This window comes from Equus przewalskii, chromosome 17, assembly GCF_037783145.1.
Source record: "Equus przewalskii isolate Varuska chromosome 17, EquPr2, whole genome shotgun sequence".
NCBI classification, from domain to species: domain Eukaryota; kingdom Metazoa; phylum Chordata; class Mammalia; order Perissodactyla; family Equidae; genus Equus; species Equus przewalskii.
Window position 1 is genome coordinate 17,860,690 of NC_091847.1, and position 24,445 is coordinate 17,885,134.

General features: G+C 41.7%; 1 protein-coding gene and 1 long non-coding RNA gene across 9 annotated transcripts in view; one reads left to right on the forward strand and one right to left on the reverse strand.

The window, feature by feature from the left end:
• Positions 1-24,445, forward strand: part of MGAT5 (alpha-1,6-mannosylglycoprotein 6-beta-N-acetylglucosaminyltransferase) — a 334,592-nt gene that overhangs the window by 146,125 nt on the left and 164,022 nt on the right. The window lies entirely within an intron of this gene.
• LOC139076774 (uncharacterized) overlaps positions 9,230-24,445 on the reverse strand; it is a 48,306-nt gene continuing 33,090 nt past the window's right edge. Inside the window, exons 3-4 of one of the 3 annotated variants that reach the window (XR_011528709.1) lie at positions 20,970-21,049; positions 9,230-9,467 (exon numbers count right to left, since the gene is read on the reverse strand). This is a non-coding gene — a long non-coding RNA (uncharacterized lncRNA). Of the gene's footprint in view, positions 9,468-20,793; positions 21,050-24,445 lie in introns of those variants that run through there. The other 2 variants (XR_011528710.1, XR_011528708.1) reach the window with 2 other exon arrangements.

Here is a 24,445-nt window from a genome sequence, read left to right on the forward strand (position 1 = left end):
AACAGCGGGAAGAGGAGCAGCCCTCAGGGACGTGCACTGTGGGGCTGGCCTTGGGAACTGGTGCAGGCTTTACTGTTATTTATGAAAATGCCTCTCCACGGGGCGGTTCTGTGGACTGGAGATAGGACATACTGAAATTAGACTTGTTTGTTTTAATCAGAAGGCGACAGATCCCACTTGCTCTAATTTGGCTTAATGAGGTGTGTGTATACAGTCGTGCTATCAGCTTACATATGGTCTTGATTCAGTAGATGTTCCACGGCTCCAGTGTGGCATATGTTTTCGCATTTCATCCTTTACCTGTTTTCATTGACATGTATTTCGATAGACTCATTCTAGAGCCTGAGATTTAAAAATTCAGAAAAATTTTAAAATTAAAGCTGTTTGATGGAGGCAGGGGAAGCTCTCTGTCTTGTGTTGTTGAGAAGGTTTTTTAGGTTTGTGGGGTTTTGAGGGATTTTCTTTGAAGCTTTGCTTTGGGCTTTGCATATCCACTGCTTCTAAAATTAGGTGGCCTAAATGAAAATCAGTTGCTAGTTTTTGGTGTTGTTTTCTCTTCTTGCTGTATCTCAGAAGAGAGAAGGCGCATGAGGTGAAGGTGGTCTGAAATTCTTTGCTGAGTTTAAAAAGGAAGGAAAGAGGTATCGGATTAGATATGTGATTAAGAGGGGCCAAACGGGCCCACAGTTGCGGAGAGCAGAATTGACCTTCAATGCAGTCTCCTTTCTCTGTCTGTCCTGTGCCTCTGGACCTTCAGGGCGTCTCATGTGGCCGATCGCAGCCCCCAAGTCCATTCATGTCATGGTGAGGGCCTGTAGCACTGACAGAGCCAGCAGAGGGACTGAGTATCTGGGATTGATGGAGGGTTCAAACTATGTTTTGATTTGCCCTGTCGGAGTTGGCCAGCTCTGTTATTAGCTGGTTTTAAGCTGTCTTGATGTTTCATGTTGGTGAGCTGAGTCAGCGTTTGCAGTGGGAACTTTCTCTCTGCGTTGGTGCCCCTGGAGATGGGCTCTTGACACAGAGTCATTATGGAACGTCGGGCGAAGGGCTTGTGCTAGGGCTTCCCCCTGTGGAGCAGAAGCCATAGGATTGTGGTTCAGACATAGACTCTGGACCCAGACCTCCTGGGCTCAAGTCCCAGCTCTGTCAACTTCTAGCCGTGTGTCCTTGGATGAACCCAGTCCATTTCCTCATCTATAAAATGAGGATAAAGTACCTTGTGCCCTGGTATTGCTGTGAGGACAGTGAGTTAATACATGGAAAACACTCAAGGTCAGACACAAAATAAGAGCCCGGTAAGTTTGGACCCGACTCAGGGTCTGACCTGTGGGCCAGGCGTGTAGCCAATGGTCAGTGCTTCATGAGTATGTAAACTCCCCAATCCTAATGCTGTATTTCATAGAGAAAACTGGACCTGGGGAAAGGGATTTCTGGAAGCCACTTGACATTTACAGGGTGGACCTGGTATTTGGCATCAGACAGTCTTGAGCAGAACTTCCAGCTCCTCATTTACTCAACAGTTGGCGTTTTACTTAGCATCACTGAGCCTTTGCCTCATTCTCTGTACAATGGAGATAGTGTGACACTAACACTCATGCGCCTGTGAGGATGCAATGAGATAATGCAGACTGAGAGCCTGGCATGATGTCTTATTCCCGGTTACCTACAGACCCTGCCCTCTGTGTTAACACCTTGTTAGAAGGGAGGGGTCCAAAACGTCATATGGCAAACAGTGATGCATCTTTTGTACAACCAGCACTGCCTGCATGGTGCCAGGCCTGTGTCAGGCAGTGGAAATGCATCCAGGTAAGAAGCTAGGGCTCCTGTTGTGAATGTAGGGCTCACGATGCCTTTCGTGACCCTCAACCTAGTGCTTCTTTCACCCTAGTCTGAGAGGACCTGTTGGCTTTGCCTGCCCTTTTGGCCTTCGGAATGACCTTCAAACTCTATAGCCATTTGGAGATAGGCATAGGAATGGCCCACAGGAATTGTCACAGAAGGAATTTCCACTATTACACAGTAGAAGTCATACAGCCCTTGTTGCAGCAAACTCAAGCAATCTGGAAACTGTGCCTGACCCCTCACTATACCTTCTCACTCCAAAGTAGGGACGGGAATTCCTGTGCCATAGAGCTCAGCTCTCAAGGGAAGACAGTCGTTAACCTGTCTAAACTTGATGCTAATAGAACTTTCTCGATAATTGCTTCCATTAAGTATGGTGAATATGAGCAGTACAAGTTATAGCAAGATTAGCAGAAGAACAAAGTAAATATTTAAGACTTTATTTCAGGGTGCAGTTGGGTGGGGCCCAAGAGAAGAATAGTAAAAACTGAGTCTGGTGGCATCTGACATCAAAATGTAGTGGACCACTCGGCTGAAGTTCCAGTGGTTTCTCTTCAGTGGCTCTCTTGATCCTAACTCGGGGGATACAGATGAATGTCCTCCAGGGGGCAGTTATGAGCTCTGTTCTCGCCTTACATTTCTGGCTCCTGTCAGACAGTAACATAGTGATGAAGAGCAACTGCCTTCCCTGTCTTCCAGGAATGCTGTGAGGATTAAGGAGGTGGCTGTTGGCCCACGGCTGTGCCATGTGGGGAAGACTGTTGTTCCCTGAAGGCAGAGTGCGATTAGTGGCAGCTGAGTTGTCCAGGATAGCCCGTGATGAGTACGTGCCCATGGCTGGCCAGGCTGACCTGTCATCTGAGGACGCCAAGGGATTAATTTAGCCATGGTTTTCATGCCTCCAGGCTACCAGTGACCAAAAGCAGCCATAATCTCTGTCTTTGAGTTTATGTAATCACGGGGTAGTGTTTTCAAAAGGAAAGACTTTATAAACAGAACTTTTCTTCTATGTTATAAAAAAGGATAAAATTTTACTGCTAAAAATTTGGAAATTACGGCTAAGCAAAAAGATGAAAATATAAAGCAGCTGTTACTCCATCACCCAGAGATCGATTGATTTGGTTCGTTCCTAACAAATACCATCAGCGTCTGTTCTGTGCCGGGCACTCTCCAGGCGCTGGAGATAGAAGGAGGAAAACCAAGTCTCTTCTTTCGTGGGGGTTATAATCCAGCAGTGAAGGCAGGTAATTAACAAATACATGGACATACACTATGCCGGGTGGTGATCAATGCTGTGGAGAACAGTCAAGCAGAGTGAGGGGATAGCGGGGAGGGGGTCCTGTTTCAGGTTGGACGGGTTGTCGGGGAAAATCTCTCTGAAGAAGTGACACTGAACAGAGACCCAAATGAGTGAGGGAGGGAGCCATTAGGCTACCTGGGGAAGGTTGTTCCATGCAGAGGGATCACAGGCACATTCTTCCTGGGTGTGTTCAAGAAACACTATTGTGCACTTTGAATCTTATAGCAGAAGGTGGCTTATTAAAACCCAAGAGAGACCATTTACTCCCAAGCTGTATCCTTTGTGATTTATGCTCCCTCTAGGCTCATAGTGGATATTTGAGAGCAGTGTTGGCACCCGGTCAGGCGTTGATGTGGTAACGTGGTGGTTCGGTGTATGATGAGACCTGAGTGTATGCTGCAGCCAGAAGTACAGGCTGCATGCTGAGGCTGCTGGGGTTTTAATGTGAGTTCCACCAGAGCAGCATGACTTTGGCCAAGTCATTTAGAGAGGTCAGGTCTCAGTCTCCTCATCTGTGCTACAGAAACTAGCTCAGGGGGAGAAAATAGCTCATTGGGACAGCCACATGAGAAAGTGCATGTGAAGGGCTGGCACACAGAAGTGCCGGGAAAATATTGGCCATGAGTATGATGATCAAAATGTGGTTTTGGCAGATGGTATTTTTTTTAAAAGGCTCTATGTGTATCTTTGTTTGGTAGGCCTTTTACCAAAGCTAGTGAGCTTCAAAAATTATATTAGAGGCACCAAAGTGGGGGAGAGTTCTATTCAGTTGCCAAAGAATAAATATAATCAAGGCTTTAACAGAAGGCTCACGCATTTTGGGTAGGGTTTGGGCTTTTGGTCATGGAGTGGGTGCAAAGCTCGTGGAGATCAACTTCTTGTCTCTATTTGCCTGTCTGTATTCAGATTTAAAACCATCGTTGAGGAATGTAGTACTTGTTCTTGCAGAAACCGTTCTCAGGTTTGGGGATGTTGGTTTGTGACCTCGAGTCTTTGGAAGGCCACAACGAAATCGTCATTGGTCCTATGTGATATTTGTGAGGCTTAACCTACCTTGGGTTCTTGCTTTTAGTTTAATGCTTCCGGAAAGATGATATTTGGATAACTAAATCATATATAGGGGTCCAAGATTTCCTCAGCGTTTAGGTCATCTACCTGACTCCCTGTGACTCAAGATGAAATCTTGGACACATGGAGTCATGGGGTAAAGATCTGGCCCCCCAATTCCCATCTCCACAAGAATCCTTTCTATAGATACCCTCTAGACCCTGCCTACTCTGTTCCTAATCTCCAAAGGGGAGAATTGCACAGATTCTCCTGGCCACTGGATTCTCTTTGTGTGATGTCAGAGATGCAGAGACATGGGCATCAATGCGGGAAGGTCTCAGAGAAATATGTGACTGACTAGTGATTGACTTGCCGGCATTTAGAAAATTTCGGAGTGTAATCTGGCCAGAAGTGGAGGAATACTGGGCTAGGAACTGTGATCTGTGGTGAAGGAGTGTAGGATGAGGACCCAGGAGGTCTGGGTTTAGGCCTGCTGCTGTGAGAAATGACTGTTAGATCGTCCAGTTTTTCTGTTTCTTCTTTCATAGCCAGATTTTCATGGACTTTTAGCAGTGGAAGATACTTGGATGTTCTAACTTTTCTCCCAAGTTGAGGTCCTGCAACCTTCCAAAATCCATGGTGGATGATCCTCTATCCTTATCTGAACACTTCTAGATATTACACAACTTCAGCAGACCACATTCCCATCATAGTGTATAGCAGGGGTATAGCATAGTGTATCCCACGGGCTGTATCTGGCCCACCACCTGTTTTTTTTTTTTTTCCTCCCCACAGCCCCGCAGTACATAGTTGTACATCCTAGTTGTGGGTCCTCCTAGTTCTTCTATGTGGGACGCCGCCTCAGCGTGACATGATGAGCCATGCTAGGTCTGCGCCCAGGATCCCAATTGGTGAAACCCCAGGCCGCTGAAGCGGAGCGCGCAAACTTAACCACTCGGCCACGGAGTTGGCCCCACAAACTTGTTTTTGTAAATACATTTTTGGAACACCGTCTTGCCCTTTCGCTTCCGTATTGGCTGTGGCTGCTTTTGTGCCACAACTACAGAATTGAGAACTTGTGGTGGAGACCATATGGCTCACAAAGCTGAAAATATTTACTTTACGGAAAAGGTTTGCTGACGCTTGGTCTAAATGAATGGTGCTCCCTAGAGTGCATTGCACGGCCTCTGCCTCCCTGTGCTGTGGCCCTGGTGGGCTCAACCACTGTAAAAGATAAGCTTCTGGGTGGCAGCAGTTCTAGTTTGATATTTTCACTTGCTGATCTTGGCTTCACTTTTGAGAGCAACTCTTAATCCTTGGAGACTTGGGCCCGGTGGTCTTCAGAGTATTCCTTTTCAGACAGCACATCCGCACCATCCTCAGCTCTGTCCCCAGTCTGCTGCTGGTATAGTGTCTTGGTCCTTTGCCCCTCTGAATGCCCTCCTCTGAGCATCCTCCAGTTTGTCAAGACTTGCTGCTTATGATGGGATGCCAGACCTGCATTCATTCCTCCAGAAACTGAGTAGCCCAGAGCTTGGTAAAGAGGGGTCTCACCCTCCTATCCGACACACCAGGCTCGCTTCAGTAGCCTGAATGCACAGCAGCCGCATCGTGCTACAGCTCTGGCTTGGGGACTAAACCTTGCTGTCTTTTCTGTGGACTGTTGTAAAGCTAAGTTGTCTCCTTATCTCCACTCCTCTTGTGCTCCCCTGCAATTCATGCTTTATTCATATTCCCAGTGTATGGGATTTTACCTTAATCCTTATTCAATATTATTTTGCTTATTTTCTAAACATGTAAACGTTATATTGACTCTTTGAGGTTTTTGACTCTTGAGGTTTTTGTTTTCTTCTGAATTATTAGTTTTTTCTTTCAAATCGGTCCTTAGTATTTCCGTTTTGGCTTTCAGTCAGTGAGTCGAAGAGCAGAGGCACGGTCACCTAGTGCTAGAGACAGCTTCCAGGTTGACACAGGTCCATTGACCAACATTGTTAATCGAATTGCTCAACCAGGTACAAATATAACTAGTCAGGCTGTCACTTTCCCATCTTATCCACAAGGATATCATTAAAAGACTAAAGTCAAGATGTTGTGTCATTTCACCTGTCCTTCCATCTCCTGGTCTAGTGCCCTTTTCTTTTTTTCTTTCTTTCTTTCTTTTTTTTTTAAGATTGGCACCTGAGCTAACATCTGTTGCCAATCTTCTTCTTTTTCTTTTCTTCTCTTCCCCAATCCCCCCAGTACGTAGTTGTATATTTCAGTTGTAGGGCCCTCTGGTTGTGCTATTTGGACGCCACCGCAGCATGGCCTGATGAGCAGTGCCGTGTCCGCACCCAGGATCTGAACTGGTGAAACCCTGGGCCACTGAAGCGGAGAACGCAAACTTAACCACTTGGCCGTGGGGCTGGCTCCTAGTGCCCTTAAAAAGGTGGGAGGAGGGAGTTGTGGATGATGTTAGTTTAGTTGATATTCTAGGTTCTCTTAAGTCAACTGTTTAATAATCTACCCTAGAATTATGCCAGAAATCAACAGAAAGCTTATTCTTATTTTTTGTAATCTTATCTCCCCTACCACATTTAAGTATGGAGGAAATAGTGGCCAAACTCAGGTCTCCTCAACATTTCCTTAATAATGGTGCAAAACGTCGTCATCCTTCAAATCTATGTCATGTTTGTACTTTGCCATCCTACAGATTTTGGCAATAGAAAGTAAAAGCAGACTCATTGAAAGCACTATTAAAAATATTTAGGGGTCAGCCCCATGGCATAGTGGTTAGGTTTGGCATGCTCTGCTTCGGTGGCCCAGGTCATGGGTTCGGATCCTGGGCATGGACCTACACCACTCGTCAGCAATGCTCTGGCAGTGACCCACATATAAAGTATAAGAACATTGGCACGGATGTTAGTTCAGGGCTAATCTTCCTCGACAAAAAAAATAATGATAAAATTAAAATAAAGCCCTGTATGAAATTACGATGGCAATAATCACTTAGGTATGCCTTGTGTGTATAGCACACTGACCTTGGTAAATGCCAGTCTAACTAATAATGCTCTGATTTATTTACTTTCCAACAGTATATCTTTCTGTTATTTCACTGCTGTTCATCTATCTCTTGAAACTTCATTTGTTACTTGTAAAAGAGAGCTCACAAATCCTTTGCGAGTTGATCAAATTCCCTTTGAAATAGCCGCTTTCTTAATAAAGGATGAAGTTATAAAAATTTGACATGGTAAGCTAGCCACTGCTGTGTAGCTCTTTGAAGTCAGCCTCTCCTTTCACCCATTCTCAGACCTAGTGCATGGGAGAATGCGTCAGTGAATGGATGAGGACACAGCTTCTATTAGTGAATATGGCTAAACAGATTAGATTTGTGGAGTGTTTATAGACTAGAACAAAAAAATAGCCACTATTTATTGATGGATTACTGTGTTCCAGACTCAAATAATCATTTTAAAGTACGTTACTAGTTCTTTCCTCAGAGCAAACCTGCAAAATAATAATCCCATTTTAATAGACAAGGAGTGTCAGGGTAGGAGGCACTGGATAATCTGCCCAAGTTGGGAAAAGCCTGAGCCAGGATTCAGATCCTGGTTGGCTCAACTCTAAAGTCCACAGTCAGAGATGCTACCCACAGCTGGGACAATAGGATTTCAGTGAATATTATGCTGAAAAGTCACACATGGGATGTTTTTAAAGGTGAGAATAGTTTAAGCCTCAAGAATGGAAGATAATCTAGGAGACAGGACCTTTCTGGGGATTCGGATGTGACTGTAAATGTTTTAGGTGCCACGCATACTTAATTTTTGCAGTTTTGAGTTTTTTTGGTCTTCCTTTTTGCTTTTGAGCAATGATTTCCCTTTGGTTTTCTTGTTAACCATTAAGTATTTCAAATGAGGTCGTTTTCTCTAGAGAAATACCAAGAATTATTTTCCAGGTTTTTTTTTTCGGCTTTAAAAATTAAAAACACTGTACAAATGCTCGACAAGGTGATGCACATTCATTGTAGGAAATTTGGAAAACATAGAAAAGAATAAATAAGACATAAAAATGACCTATAATCCTGTTATCTAGAGCACATGACTGTTAACATATGTTTATATCTTTCTGGTCTTTTTCTATCCATGTAGTGCATGAAAATTATAATTGTACTCTATAGTTTTTAAATCCTGATTTTTTTTTCTCTCATGTCTTTGTTATTCTTTGAAAACTTTATTTTTTAGATAACTATATAATATTTTCTTATTAACTAGATCCCTATTTTTAAATCCCCCCTTTTTCTGTTATAAAGATCATTTCACTGAACATAAATCTTTGCATCTCTGATTATTCTCTTGGGAGACTTTCTTAGATATAGAATGGCTAGGCCTGAAGTAAAGCATTTTTTAGGTTTAATTTTTATTTATATCAATTTAGGACCTGTATATATTTTAAACGTCCAATAATCAAAGGCTTATAACAAAATCACAGTCCCCTGTCGTGTACTTCTCCATTCTCCCCTGCCTCTAACTTATGTTCCTCAAATGCAAATAACTTTGACTCTTTTTAGTTGTTTCTTCCAATATGTATCTTCATGTTTCTCTTTAACGTGTTTATGCTGCTTTTCCTTATCTTACAGTTTTCAGCATTATCTACTGATTTTCTGTTATGGGAAATGGCAATTTAGCTTTCTCACACTACATATACCACCATTGCCAGGAACCCCTCCCACACACACTTCCTCTCCCCATCCTCCAGAATCCTAATATCCTGATTTTTTTTTTTTTTTAGTTAAATCAGTGGTCAGTGCTTACTCTATAAAGTAACTTGATACTGAATTGTTTTTCTGATGCATCTTTTTCACTTTCCCAGAATCGATAATTTACTTTTTAAATTTGCTTAGTTTTAATTAATTAGTACAATCAATAAGTATTTACTAATTACTTTCAGGGTGCTGAGAATACCTCAGTGAACAAAATAGACAAAAATTCTTCCCTTGCCAAATTTCAGCCCCAAACTTTCCATCAGAATGCATCTTCATATGGCCAACAGATCAGACAGTCTCTCAGATCCATTTTTATTTAGCAGCTTTCTTTGGGAGCCTTCCGCCCCCTTGCTGTGGTCTGGCCTGGTTGCTTTTGGGACTTGCTGTTCAATTGTTGTCCTGGGGCCGCCTCTTTCCACACCCTGGGAACCCCCTTTCCCTCTCTCCTGTGCTCCGTCTCCTATTTCCTGGATTCCATGCTTTCCTCTTTGTTGGCTTATTACCTCATTCAGGTAAAGCTTATCTTCTAGTTTCCTGAGAGACAAGGTACATGGGGAGAAAAGTTTGAAATTTCTTCATTATTGGAAAATAACTTTTTTTAATTGACACATAACATTATATTAGTTTCTAATGTACAACATAATGATTTGATATTTGTATGTATTGCAAAATGATCACCACAATAAGTCTAGTTAATGGAGAATATCTTTATTCTACCTCAAATGATAAATAAGTTGAATGTAAAATTAGTGGAATGCAAAACTCTGTTTGAAGATTATCTTCCTTAAAACTTTGAAGACTTGTTCCTTTGACTTCTGGTTTTGAGTGTTATTTTTGGGAAGTCCAGTGGCATTCGCATACCTGGATGTGACCTGTGGTCCCTCTGGAAGCTTGTGGGATTTGCTTTCCGCCCTGGGTCCTGACATTTCTTGTGCTGGTGTGCAGCGTATTTCATCATGACTCTCACCCTTCAGTGGATTTTTCCCATTGGGATATGTATGTCTTTCTTGTCTGGAAAGTTTTCTTGACCTATATGTTTGATAGTCTCTCTTCCAGCCACAGCTCCCCAACCCTACCCTACTCTACTTTTTCTTCTAGAACATTAGTTGGAATTTGCAGTTAAGTGATTGATTTCCTCTCTCCTCACGCCTAACTTTTCTCTGCTATTATCCTTCTGTTTGTCTTTCTGCTCTATTTTCCAGAAGATTTCCGCCACATTGTATTGAGCTCCTCTACCACATGTATCAATTCTTCTATTTTAGTCTTTATTTTCAAGAGTTCTTGTTTTCTCAAGGTTCCTTTTTTTGAAAAATAGCATCCTGTTCTTGTTCTGGTTTCATGAATCAATATATTTCTTGACTTATCTGTCAGATTGTTATTAAATTTTAAAAATATTGTTAAATCATTTTCTGTTTCCTCCATTGTCTCTATTTCCTCTGAGTTTTCTTCTCTCTCTTTGTTTCCCTCTCTCTTTTGTTTACGAGTTGGTTTTGATTTCTTTCATGTTAGAATGTTTTCTGAAATGTCTTGGTAACTTTTAGGTGTTATTCTCTATTTGAGAGAGAAGCTATTTAGAACGCTGCGGTTGGCCATAGGTGAGGTGTCACAGGAACCAAAGGTGGTATGAGAGGACCCTAGACGTCTGTTTCAGTCTTTTCTCTCTCTGGTTAGTTTCCTCAGAGATGATTCCTTCAGTACCCAGGGGACCAAAAGCCTTGCTGCTAAAACTCTGTGCCAGAGCTGTAGACTGGGGCCTTTTAAAATTTGGAGTAAGGACCTCACTTCCACTTCTCTGTCTTCTCCACTCTTCTAGGTCCAGAATCCTTTTTGGTTCGATCTCTCTAGAGAGTAAATCTTTGCTGTTTATGACTAGAAGTCTCTAGTCTAAGCATCTTAAGACTTGATAGACATTACAAGTTGCACTTTCACCAATAACGTATGAGTATTCCTGTTTTACATTCTCTGTCTAAATACTTGATATTTTCCTTTAAAAAAAAGAAAAAGACTTTGCCAGTATAATAAATAGAAAATGATACATTGCATATGTTTCTTCGATTACTGGAGAAGTTAGATGCTTTCCACATGTTTCATGGGATGTGTATATTTTATGAATATCCTGTTCATGTCTTTTTTTTGTTTTTATTCTCTTGAGCACTCACTGAAGTTTGAATCCTGTTGCTAGTGTCTGGAAGTAAAGACCTCCTTAATTTTTGTTGGCTTTGTGTGCTTCTGTCTCCCTGACGTGGCACAGTAAACTCCTGTGAGGATAGAGGCACCTGAAATGCTTTATCTGGCGCATGCTGTGCATTTCTTATCCGATAGGTCAACACCAGTTCAACTAAAAACCTAAATGGCTGTCTAAGACCTGTTTGTGCATCTTACAAGTTCTATATGTAAATTAGACCATTGGTCAGTAAATGATGGCTCATGGGCCAAAATCTAGCCCACAGCCTAGATTTTACAGTTTTCCAGTTTAGATTTTAGTTTCTGTAAATAAAGTTTTACTGGAACACCGCCATGCTTATTTGTTTACATGTTGCTAATGGCTGCTTTCATGCTACAATGGCAGGAGTCGTGTAGTTGTGGTAGAGACAATTAAAATCTAAAATGGGTACGATCTAGCCCTTGAAAAAAACGTTCACCAACCTTTGAACTAAATGTTTGTTGTTTGCTTAATGCCATATAAGTATTTGGAAAGGCTCTTGAAAAAAACTGATGGTTCTTTGTTCTTATGAATAAAAACTAACAATTGTGATTGCCATGCCTTCTGCAGACACTAAGATGATGACAGTGGTAGTCATCTTTCTTCAAATTACATATGTGAGTGTAATACCTGTGTCAGTCTACCCTTTTGTGAAACCCCCAGATAACTGGTTTCCAGGAATATTGCTTTGGTAGCCGCATTCTACCCTGAAGCCACCCCACTTCCTTTTCCGTTCTCCTCCATCACTGCCCACACCTTCTGGAAATATCAGATGTACAAAATGCGCTTAACCTGCTCAAACCTCTCTGTCACTATTTTCACAACATTGCAAAAACAAATTATGTTAAAAAAAATAATAACCAGCAGATGGATGCCAGTGGTTAGCGTGTGGAAGGCGAAAGACTCTCCATATGCTTAAACCACTAATCTTTTTTGAATGTCCTTCATCTCACTTGTCAGTGGTGCCCCAGTCTTCCTCCTGTGACTTCCTCACATCCACCATCTCCTTCAGGATCCAGCCTTTTACTTCTCAAGGGCTGTGCTTACACTGGGGGCTGAGCACACTGGCTTGGCTGTCCCCTGCTGCACGGCCTTTGCTGGATGGGACTGCTCTCCTGCTGTGTGGACCTGCCTCTCCTTCTCTGACTTTGGGAGAAGCATCACTGCCAGACTCCCTGCACTGGACACTGCCTCTGTCTCCCTGGGTGCTGAAATCCCTGCTGTGGCTCTTCCCAAGTGCCTGTCAACAACAGCGCCCCTTGGTAGTGGCCCATACACAAAGTTGTTAGCCTCTGCTTCCTGCCCACTCTCATGCGTGCTGCATGAGGCAGGGGCGTCCTGGCAGCAGCACATTGTGTGTTACGTGTATATAGATGTGACAGACTTGGGTACCATGTAGGACTGCGCAGAAAGGGCCTGAGGCTGCTATCCTTAGAAAGGCCTGCTTGCCAGGTTGGCCCATGGCTGGCATCTGAGAATGTGGATGTTGGGAGGGTTCCTACAATTCCCCAAGAAGAGTGGCTCACTCTGCCTAAACTGTGCAAATACTATGGTTTATGCCAAACATCTGCTTTCTTCCTGAGAGTTTGGAATCTTGGCTCAAGCTAGGCAGAGGGTGCCTACATGACTGGACCCCAGTAAAAACCCTGCGCATTGAGTATCTAATGGCGTCCCTGGTAGACAACACTTCACATGTGTTGTCATAACTCATTGCTGGAGGAATTAAGTGCATCTTGTGTCACTCCACTGGGAGGGGACTCTTAAGCTTGTGCCTGGTTTCCTTTGGACTCTGCCCCCTGCACTTTTTCCCTTTGCTGATTTTCCTTTGTATCCTTTTGCTTTAATAACTCTTAGCTGTGAGACCTCCTAGCAAGTCACCAAACTTGGGAGTGGTCTTGGATACCTCCCCTGACACAAGGGTTTATCCTCAGGGCTGGTTCTCAGAACATCCAGAACTCTCCAGGCTCTGCAAATTCAAGACAGACTGTCTGACGTCTGATGGTTCTACATGCACATTCTTGTGTTCATCCTCTCTTTCAATAAGCGTGCACCTGAAACCAGTGAAGTGACATCCAGAAGAGCTGCTCCCAGCAGAGTTGTCTTGGCCAGTTGATGCATTGTAGCGTGTCCTTAGCTTTGACTGTTTTACCGTTTCTGGCTGGAGCTGTCTCCATTTTATTTCTCTGATCATGTTGCCTCCAAGAGTCCCTCAGCATTTTCTGGGGTTTTTGTGGGAGATTAAAGTAGGTGACAGACAGTGACCAGTTCCACTTGCAATGCAAGCACTTGGGGGCTGGCGGCTGGCTCATCTTCCTCCTTTCTGTGCTGTCTCCCCACCGCAGGCGAGGCAATCCTTCCTGTCTCTAGTCATTTCATACAGTTTGGTTTGTACTGACGTCTGACCTTATGAATTGTCCTTCTAAAACCTCTCCTGATTGTCATTCAGTTCCCCATTGGACATGTGGCCTCCGTCGCTGGTTTTGCATTAAAAATACTGGCCCCCCTGAAAATGGATGCCAAGAGGCTGGTCAGGCATTAATTGATCACTGTGACAGAGGAGCTTGCTGATTCTGTGGCTTTCCCCCTATTTGGTGGCTGCTGTCAGTAGAGAAAAACATACTGGAGGGACGAAACTGCAAAGCCAAGCCAATTTCTTCAGCACTTTACAGTGGTGGGAAAAAAGCGTAGCAAAGAACTCTTCTCCCAGCGGAGCCAAGCAGAACAAGACCACCTGATGATTAGATTGGGTACATGGAGTCTCAGAATTAATTGTATCACTCAGTACGTGTTGAGCCTCTTCTAAAGTAAAATGAGATAGACAAGGACCTCACTACGGGGAGCGTGCATTCTGGTTAGAGAGACAGGCAGTAGACAGGTTTGCGTATAATAATAATGTCGAGTAGTGGTGAGTGTGATAAAAAACATAAAGCAGGACTAAGAGAGAGAGAAAATTATGTGGGACAGGTTGAGAGTGCATTTAGGGTGATTGAGGAAGGCCTCTGAGGACGTGCCATTAGAGCTGAAATCTGCATGAAGTGAGGGAGCCACTTTCTGGAAAGGCATTGAAGACAGAGGGAACAGCAAGGAGAGAGTCTGGGACCCAGGACATTCCTTAGTATGATCCTAGACCAAAGTGAGGCCAGTATGGCTGGAGTGTAGTAAGCCAAGGGTCAGAGGGATATGAGCTGAGGTTGAGAGCTCTGTAGGCCAAGGTAAGATCATTTGTTGGATACTGTGAGAATGTCTTTATGCTCATTGTGATAGCAGCTGCTATGATTACTTGTTTAGTCAATTTTTCCTTAAGGTTTCCCTCTCAAATTTATTCACCCTGTAGGCTGTGTCAGGCCAGGCTGGGTTGATGTATATGGTCATGCCATCTTTTTTTGTCTGGAGTTGAACATGTTTAATTTGTGGAAGGGTTGGGCCCACTTAGAATGAGTGAGTAGAATGAAAACTTCCCTTTACCTTGACAGGTAAACATTGCCACATTCAGAGAAGGTTTTCAGATGGCGTCCGCGTCTTCTGAGTGGGGCGCACCTCAGGAAGCAGTGTCAGAATGTCCCTCCTAGTTCTCTTTTGGAGAAAAGCCGTGAGGAGTGGCATTTGCTCAAGATCCTCCTGCTCTTGAGTAAAACACCTGAGACTCGAATCCATGCTCTTTCCAGTCCATCGTGTTATATCGGGCAACAGGAGAGCTTCTGTTTCGGGCTCTGTTAGGAATTCATAGTTTTAACGTAGGGGTAAAGCCAGGCTTTGGTTTCTTTATTTTTGAAATTATAGGATTTTGGTTCTCTCTGTGGTCTTCCAACTCCAAACTTCTGTGATTTTAATAGAATTTAGGTTTATGCTCTCCCACCCTCCCACCCCTGCCAGTCAAGGGTCCCAGATATCACTGAGTATTCTTTTTTCCCCATTAGGATCTGTCTTCCTCTTTGTTCTTTGCCATGGGCCATAGCTGATGGCTGAATTTCCATTTGAAGGTCTCTGTTCCATGGTCAACTCTTGTAACCAGTGGCAGTGCTGTCGACTCTCCGTGACATGCAGGGGGTCTTTATCAAAGCGGGTTACCTGACTTCATGCTCTTGCGGCTCTTTGAAAAGCTCCTGCATTTGAGCCAGATACCTAAGTTGATAAGAACAGCAGGTACCTACCTGGAAGGCTGTGTTTCAAGGTCCGATGAAGGAGGTCATGGGCCTTCACTCACCCCTTCCCAGAGAGGTGCCTGGCTCAGGGCAAATCCACTGTTGTCAGTGGTAAAAATAGCAAGCAGGCGTGCCTCCAGGGAAGCATGGGTCCTTAATGGACCTTCACACATGAGAGGTAGCCAATTCGCATTTAATTACAACTCGTTTTGGGTACCATTGTGCACCCTGGCCCCTCCTGCATGTTTTCATAATGTGTATATGATAATAAGCATTACTATTCAGTGTGTGGAAAATATGAAAATTGAAAATGGATGGTAGATTCATTAAATTGCAAATGAATACATTATCAGTGGGCACTTGGTTCCAAGCACTAGCCTGGTTACTGCTGCTGTGATTTTAGTATAATAAGTATGGGGGGCAAAGAATACAAGCCTGCAGGTACTGGTACGAGTAAGTGCTTTGCTCCTTTCTTTTTCTTCCCTCTTCTTCCACATATCTCACCCTCTCTTCCTTCTTCCCTTCTCATTTTTATTCCTCCTCCTCTCTCTTCCTTTGAATTGAAGAAAAGCCAAGCCAGAAAACTATTTTGATAGTGGCCAAGCCCCTTAAAGCTCCAGCTGGCTGACAGGAGGAGGTGCAGCAGCTCCCGGGTCTGCGGTGTGGCTTTGCTAGAGAGTGGTGAGCTCCCTCCATCCTCCTGCATCCTTTCTCACACAGAGCGCCCTGGGGGATCTGCAACACAGTGGGGAGGGGGGAGGCCTGGACCACACCCTCCTGCTTTGTCCCCTCCCGGGTTCCTGTCTGCTGCTTCTCAGAGTGTTTCAGTGTCTAAATGGATGGAAGGTGGAGCTAGCAGGGCATGGCACTCGGCCTGCTTCACACAGTATTTCCCATTCAGTAAAGAGAGCCTGTCCACTTTTCTGGTGGCCTCAGTCCTTTTGCCTTGGAGTGAGGGGCAGATAGAGGAGAGAAATGCAGTTGTGTTCCACCTTCTTTCATGGTGACTAGCCTGCACTGTTTCAGGCATTAATTAAGGGCAACACCCGTTGTCTTGCCCCATGGACCTTATAAGTAGTGGGAAGATGTCCATGCTGGCAGTAAAGTAATTTTGTTCATTTTATAATGTTTTCGTTTTTATTTTCATCCATTTCCTAGTCTTAACATAGGATCTCAACATAAGGATTTTATTGGGATGCTGGGTAAATTTTGCCTCAGAAATCATTAGGATGAAGTATTCAGCATATGATATTCGTATTTCTGAGACAAACTTAGAAACATATAGTGTAACAAAGGATTTTTATCCCAGGTACGTCCACCTGCAGGTCACGTTTTCTCTAAGGGGATTGTAGTCCTGCATTGCTGAGGGCTGTGGTTTTATAAAAGGTAGGTCCAGATATATAGTTTTGGATACCTTGTATGTTGATTGACATTTGGTGGCTCTTAAAGGGTTTGAAAATGCCAGAACAGAACAGTTGGAGGGTTGGAGAGACCAGAAAAACCTAGAAATAATAGAGCCATGATAGAGCTGGGTTGTGCTAGAAGTATCTGCTGAGGTTGGCAGTGGAATTGCGAGTCTAGTGGGCCCAAGTCAACTGTATGGCTGTCTTCAGTCAGGCAGGGAAAATCATTTTGGGGTCCTCTTTCAATAATTTCCAAACATTAGAGGTATGAAATAGGATATAAATGGAAAGAATTCTTCATGGTGTTGAGAATATTTTCCCCCTGATTGGGCTTCTCTCTTATTCTCACTCTTCTCTGTCTTAATTTTAGTAGGTAGTTTTATCGTCATTTTACTAAGGGTATTCATTCCATTTTGACACATCACACAGATTCTCTCCAGGGATTACAAGGGCAGCAGTAGTGGCCTGATGGTGGCTTGTCAGTGATGTCACTGGCTTCAACCAAACAGGAAAGGCCTGTTCAGAGTTTGTGTTGGAAGCATCAAGAATACTGTTTGCGTGGCTTTGATGCCCAACAGCAGTGGTTTCAGGAAGCTTGAGTTACACCAAGTCATGGTTTGTATTCAGCTCAGTGTCTTAACCTTAGCAACATGAACACTCCCCTGTCTTAATCTAAGTTCTGCTTAAGGATTGGGGGCTGAGTTAGATGGTTTCAAAACATTCCTTCCAAATCATAGAAATCTATGGGTTTATGATTTGTAGTGAGACCCAAAAATGACTGCCTTATTTGGGAGGTAGAAAGTAAGGTGTGAAATCCTTTGGAGGCAAAGAGTGATTCCTCTAGTAATAATTGGCAGCCTCCAGCACACATTTGCTCCTATTTGAATTTTGACTCTTTGGGAAAAGGAATAGTATGATCTTGGCCATTTAGGCAAAGAGGTGGAGGTGGAGGGAGAAGAGAGTGGGGAACAGACTAATTTAAATTTCGGGTAGCATGGTAGGCAGAGCCAGTTGTGTTTGAGTTGCTGTGTTTTCTACACGATTATGTTTCAGGAATCGGGGATGGACACCTGGTACTCAAAGAATAACACACAATTTAATTCACTATAATTATATATAACTAGCTGAACCTGGGAGTCAACTTCTGGAATTTGTGGGCATTAAATAAACACCAAATATTAAATTACTTGGTTTGGTGTTGGGGGAGTGGCTGGCTCATTCAGTTTTTCTGAATTTCCTGTTCTTAATATCCTTGGCTTCAAGATTTCATTGGTAAAAAGTTAAATATTCCTTTTTTTCTTTGCACCATGTCACTAGAACTTAAGGTTTTTTGCTTCCTTTTTCATTTTGCCCCGCTCGTGTTTCTCCTTTTCACCCTTTGGAATTGATGTTAATTCTTAAAAGAAAAGCCACTTTTCTTATTTCTTATAGATATATGAGAGAGAGTAAAAAATAGAAAATCTTTTTATAAAGCTGACCTTAATCTGCAGATGTTGTAATCTATCTATTTCATGTAACCTCTCTTTCTTCTGTTAGTTATTTTACTTTGCTAAAATATTTTTTATTTGATTAGGAAAAGAAAACAAAAATCTATGTTCAAATGGTAACAGCTATAGAATCCATGAAAGGGAAGATAAATGAAAATTATAATTTCCAAAACTGGTTAATATGAAGAAATTATACTTTTTCATTGCTTAGTATTTGTAGTTCTGCAAACACAGTGTGGGTTGAGGGCAGAACATGCAGTATGGTGGAGGGAGTAGCGTGGCAAATCCTCTCCATAAAAAGCAATGAGAAAACTGGATAAACATGTCAAATATAACCATTTCAGGGCTTTGGAAATTGACAAAAGGCATACAGCAGTTGAGAAGTGATTACTCATGAAAAACTCATCCTTTGTGTAAGAACAATGGGAGTAGATAGCCTTTTACTTGGAGGTGCTGCCATTCTCTACCCCAGCACATCAGGGCAGGGCAATCTGAGAAAACCAGCAACTTCACTGATAGAGAGAGGGTTGACTTGATTTGGAACAGAACGCAGAAAAATTCCATGTCCAGTCAGTAACGGTAGTGATCTTGGCAAGTGAATGAGAATGCCACTGGCTCAGCTAGATTGAGGTTGTCTTCTGGTTTGTGGCAAGCAGTGAACCAGAAGACTAGCCAGATATTTACTATGGAGATCTGGGAAGTAAGACAGTTATAAGGAGCTTTTATAAGATCTTCACAAATCTGCTCAGGAGAAACCAGAGAGGGCCCAAGCTGTCTTCTCATCCTTAGCTGACCATGAACCTGTGTGCACATATAGAGGAAACACAAAAGGGCACACCAGAAAATAAAAGGCTGGATAGATTTAAATGCTGCTTAATATTGAATGTGCTACCAAAAGACCAATCTCTAACCAATTATTGCCTGACTACTAAGCTGTGTGGACACAGGGGTGATCCCTAAAAACAAGAATAAAAAAAACCTAAGGAGAGACATCAACAGCCAAATACCTTGGAGGAAACTGATTCTACAGATTTAGCCTGGGCAAATTGCTACACAAACCAAATAATAGTAACAATAATTCTCTGTCCCTCCCAACCCCCCCCCCCCCCCAAGATTCAGGAAGAATCAGAATCCAGAGCAGCTGTAATACATAGCCAAAATATCTAATTTCAGCAAAAAATTGAGACTTGCAAAGAAACAGGAAGTGATCCATACTTAGGGGGGAAACTGCCTGTGAGTGGCCCCAGATCTTGAAATTAGCAAAGACTTCAGCTATTAGAAAAACTAAAGGAAATCATGTTTTAACAACTAAAGGAAAGTATAGTGACAATGACCCATCAACTAGAGAAACGCCACAAGGGGAGAAACTATAAAAAAGAACCAAATGGAAATTCTGGAGTTCAAAAGTAAAATAACTGAAAAATGAAAAAGTCACCAAAGGGACTCATGACAATATTTGAGATGTCAAAAGAAGTAATTAGTGGACCTGAAAATAGATAGAAATTATTCAATCTGAAGAACAGAATATAAAAAGAATGATGTAAAATAAAGTGTCAGAGACCTGTGTGAATTCAAACATACACATGTAATAGGGGCCCCAGAAGAACAAGAGAGAGAAAAAGGGAGCAGAGAAAACATTTGAAGAAATAATGGCTGAACACTTCCTAACTTTGATAAAGATCATTAATCTACTGACCAAGATACTCAATGAGCCCAAAGCAGTATAAACACAAAGAAATTTACACACAGACACATCATAGTCCAAGTGTTGAAAGACAAAGAGAAAATTTTCAAAGCAATAAGAGAAGAACAATTCATCACATCAGAAACCCTGGTGGCTAGAAGACAGTGTTATGCAAAGTGCTGAGAGAGAAAAACTAGCAGTTAATTCTCTTTCCAGCAAAACTATCCTTTGACTGTGAAGGCAAAATGAAGACCTCCCCAGGCAAATGAAGACTTGGAGAATTTGTTGCTAAGTAGACCTGCCTTACTAGAAAAACTAAAGGATGTCCCTTATGCTAAAAGGAAATGACACAGATGGTAACTTGAATCCGTACAAAGAAATGAAGAACACCAGAGAACTAAACATGAAAGATTTGTAGATAGATATAGGTACGTTTTTTCTTTTCTGAACTTCTTTAAGATTCTATAAAAAATAATTATATTATTGTTGGGTTTATAACATATATTAATGTGACTTATAAGTTTAAACCCTTTTATTAAAAAAGAAGAAAGCTTCCAATCAATAACTTAGACCTCTAAAATAAGAAACAAGAAAAAGAAGAGCAAAGTAAACCCAAAGCAAGCAGGAGCCAGGAAATAATAAGATTAGGGTGGAAGTCAGTGAAATAGAAATCAAAACAATAGAGGAAATCAGTGAAACCAAAGTTGATTCTTTGAAGAGATCAGTAAAATTGACAAATCCTTAGTTAGACTGATGAAAAAGAAAAGAGATATAAATTACCAAATCATGAATGGAAAAGGAAACATCACTAATGACCTTACAGAAATTAAAAAGATTATAAGGGAATACTATGAATAAGTTTATGCTGTCATATCAGACAATTTTGATGAAATAGGTGAATTCTTAGAATGACACAAATAATTGATACTGACACAAAATCATTTGGCTAGCTCAATAACAAATAAATTAGTAATTAAAATTCTACCCACAAAGAAAAGTCTAGGCTCTTATGACTTCACTGGTGAGTTCTACCAAATATTTAAAGAGGATTTAAATAATATCCATCCTTCATAAACTGTTCCATAAAATATAGTAGGAGGGGCAATCCTTTCAGCACCTTCTTTGAGTCCAGTGTCACCTGAATACCAAAGCTTAGATGAAGACATCACAGATAAATCAACTGTAGACCACGGACTCCTGTGAACACAAACACAACAATTCTTACAATATTAAGAACTTGAATCCAGCTACATATAAAAAGGATTATATATCATGACTAATTGAAATTTATCCCAGGAATGCAAGGTTGGTTTGACATTCAGAAATTATTAATATAGTGTGCCATATTAATAGGACAAAGATCAGAAATCACATATCATCTTAATAGATGCAGAAAAGCATTTGAGAAAATCCGACATTGACTCATGAAAAAAATTCTCAACAAACTAGGAAAAATCTGATAGGTAATATCACACTTAGAGAAGAACCTAATGCTTTTGCATTCAGTTCTCTGATTTTCCACTCTTGCCACTTCTATTTAGCAGTATATTGTTAACTGTTGAAGCTAAGTGATGGATAGTAGGGGTTCATTATATCATTCTTTCTACTGTTGAGTATGTTTCAAATTTTTTCTAAAAAAAAGAATTTTATTAAAAATAACCTAGGTTATTAAAAAAACTACCAAGTCCTTAAGTCTGTTGTGTTTTCTGTTTAGCCAAATTAAGATTATGTAAGCAATTGTTTTCTTTTAGAGTATGAATGTGTATGTCTTTATGTGTTAATGTTGAATCGTTCGTATAAATAATGTAATTGAAAATTGAGAGTTAGAACATTATTTCCATTCATAGTAAGTCATGTCAGTTATTTTTTTTTCCAGCCCTGAGAATGATCAGAGAATTGGAGGAGCTATTTATACAGAGAACTGGAACTGGGCATCATGCAAATCAAATTCTGTTGTAACAAATCTTTGTTTATCAAATTTAATATCAACCAAATACAGTTCTGAGTTTCTAGATGTTGGAAGCTGTTTTCAATATGATATAAATTCAGGACCACAGATGAGTTTAGGTGGTCCCTTGAGGTCTCTTGATTGTTATCAGAAGTATACCAAAGAACTGAATCTGGGCTAGGAATCCGGGAAGGGTAGGTAGTTTTTCCTCCTGGTGATGGTGGTTGAGTGTGTGTGTGTGGGTATGGGCTTTTTGTGTTTGGTTGGTAGGGGCCATGTGTTGGAACTGGGGGCTGGTTGGTTGTAATGTGTAAGCTGAGATGATTCCAATGCAACAAGTATAAATGTTAAGAGTCTAGCTTCTCTCTGAATGAGGAAGGCAAAAGAATGGAAGAAGAAGAAAGTGACATTTAAAAAATGATTCTTCTCCTTTCCTCTGAAAAAGAGATGTCGTCATTTGAGAACAATATTTTTACCTAGGTCTTTCTGACAGCGCTTTTCCATCTTGCCCAGAAACACATGAGCTTGTCATTTCTTCTCTCCTGGGTCGTATCTGACCTTTCCAAGTACCAGCACCACCATCACCATCTTTAAATCGTAAAAACTGTATCGATTGTATTAGCTATTCTTGTTCTGGGGAATACAAAAGATGGCTGATACATGGTCACTGACCTTGTGGAAGTTAGTCTTGTTGACTTTGCAATATTTTTAGGTTATGCTCTTGGTTGCACACATAAACACACCCCAGTTAGAGGACAAAGTGAATGCAAGACCGAGTTCTAGATTGTGTGGTACAGATTAAAGTTTTTATAGAAGTTCACAGGCAGCCTGAAAGTGTCTGTTTGAGCTGAAGTATACTCTTGCAAAGTTTCACAGATAAGGCAGGGTTTGAGCAGGCTGTGTAGGATTTTGAAAGTACTTGCATGACCTTCATTAAGTTGAATAAATGGAAACAAGATTTATACTTAAGGTTTTGTAGCTCTTTGATTTTGTTTTGTTTTTTTAAATGGAGTGTATCTGCATCGGGATCTTCTTCATTTCACCAAGGTGAACTTCAAGTGTTGGTAAGGTTATTTGCCCCTGCTCTTCGGATTCCCTAGTGGTAGGGCCAAGTCCAACAGGAGGAATACCTAAAAGAACTCAGGAATTCTCTCCCTTTTTAGTCTAGTGTTTAGGTAATATTTAGAGAAATATCTAATATTTATCCCCTCTCTCATCTTTTATTCCTCAAGAACTTCATATTGGGTATGTAGAGGCTCCATCTAAAAAAAGAAAGTTTCTGGGGCTGGCCCCATGACCGAGTGGTTAAGTTCGCGCGCTCCGCTGCAGGAGGCCCAGTGTTTCGTTGGTTCGAATCCTGGGCGCAGACATGGCACTGCTCATCAAACCATGCTGAGGTGGCGTCCCACATGCCACAACTAGAAGGACCCACAACGAAGAATATACAACTATGTGCCAGGGGGCTTTGGGGAGAAAAAGGAAAAAAATAAAATAAAATCTTTAAAAAGAAGAAAAAGAAAATTTCCACTTCAGATTGTCTGCCTTTAATTCCATACTCAGTGTCCAAACGCTGCCTTGGGCAGCATTCCCTTCCTGTAGCAAATACCCCTGGAACACATAAACATTCCTTCGTCCCAACAGGCACCTGCCTGGCTTTCCCTCGTACTGAACTTATATGGAATTCTGGGACTACCTCTAAGCTCATAGCATACAATTTTGTCCCTTTAGTTATGGAAATCATTAGTGATTCCTCTTTGATGTGCAGTTCTGTAGTAGAGGTTACTATTAAATTAGTTTCTGTGTTTTACTGAACAGAGTGGAAGTAAATGAGATTAATTCCTTGCAGTATTGGTTGTTCATTGTAGCTTTTGCAAGAATCAACCATTCTCTACCCTTTGGTTGGTTACCTCTGCATGATGCTGAAAAAAAAAAAATCCTAACTATTCCTTTTATGTCCCTCACTTAGACATCTTCCCTTTTCCCGGACATATTTAGGAGGTTGGTTTGAGACACAAAAAGCCACGTGCAACAAATAGGCTCAGAAACCAGCGTTGTGTATTGTAAATTGAAGTTGAATGGTTTTTGTCAAAGGCTGCAAACAGGAGTGAACTCACAGCCTTTCTTCTGTTCAGTTTCCTGTGGCTGATCATTTCCCGGGACTGCTGACTCTTTCTGCACAGATGCAGTTACATTTTAGAGTGAAGGCTGTTATTTAAACCTCTCTTCAGCTTCGGTCCAAGCACTATAAATACACAATTAACTAGTCTGCTCCAAATAAGGGACACCTAGCTGCAGAAAGTGACCGAGAAAAACATTTTACCAACAGATTATGCTTAACTCCGAGATTGTACTTTCTGGAATAAAGATTAAACGTCCGTTCTCTCTGTGCTTTGGTAACCAACTTAAACAGAGGGATGCCCTAGCATGGTCAGCCCACAGCAAAACGTGTAATATTGGAGGCCAGTGACGGTACTGTTACTTGAGGTGCTTTAAAATACGGATGAGCTCATTGGAGATTGTCTTTCCTCGGAAGGTGGTTGGCAGAGGGTTAATAAATGGAGATGAGCAGAGGAAAATAATAATGTTCTTCGTCTGTGTTCATAAGTCATATAGAAAGCATACATTTTTAAAGCAACTTAGCTTAA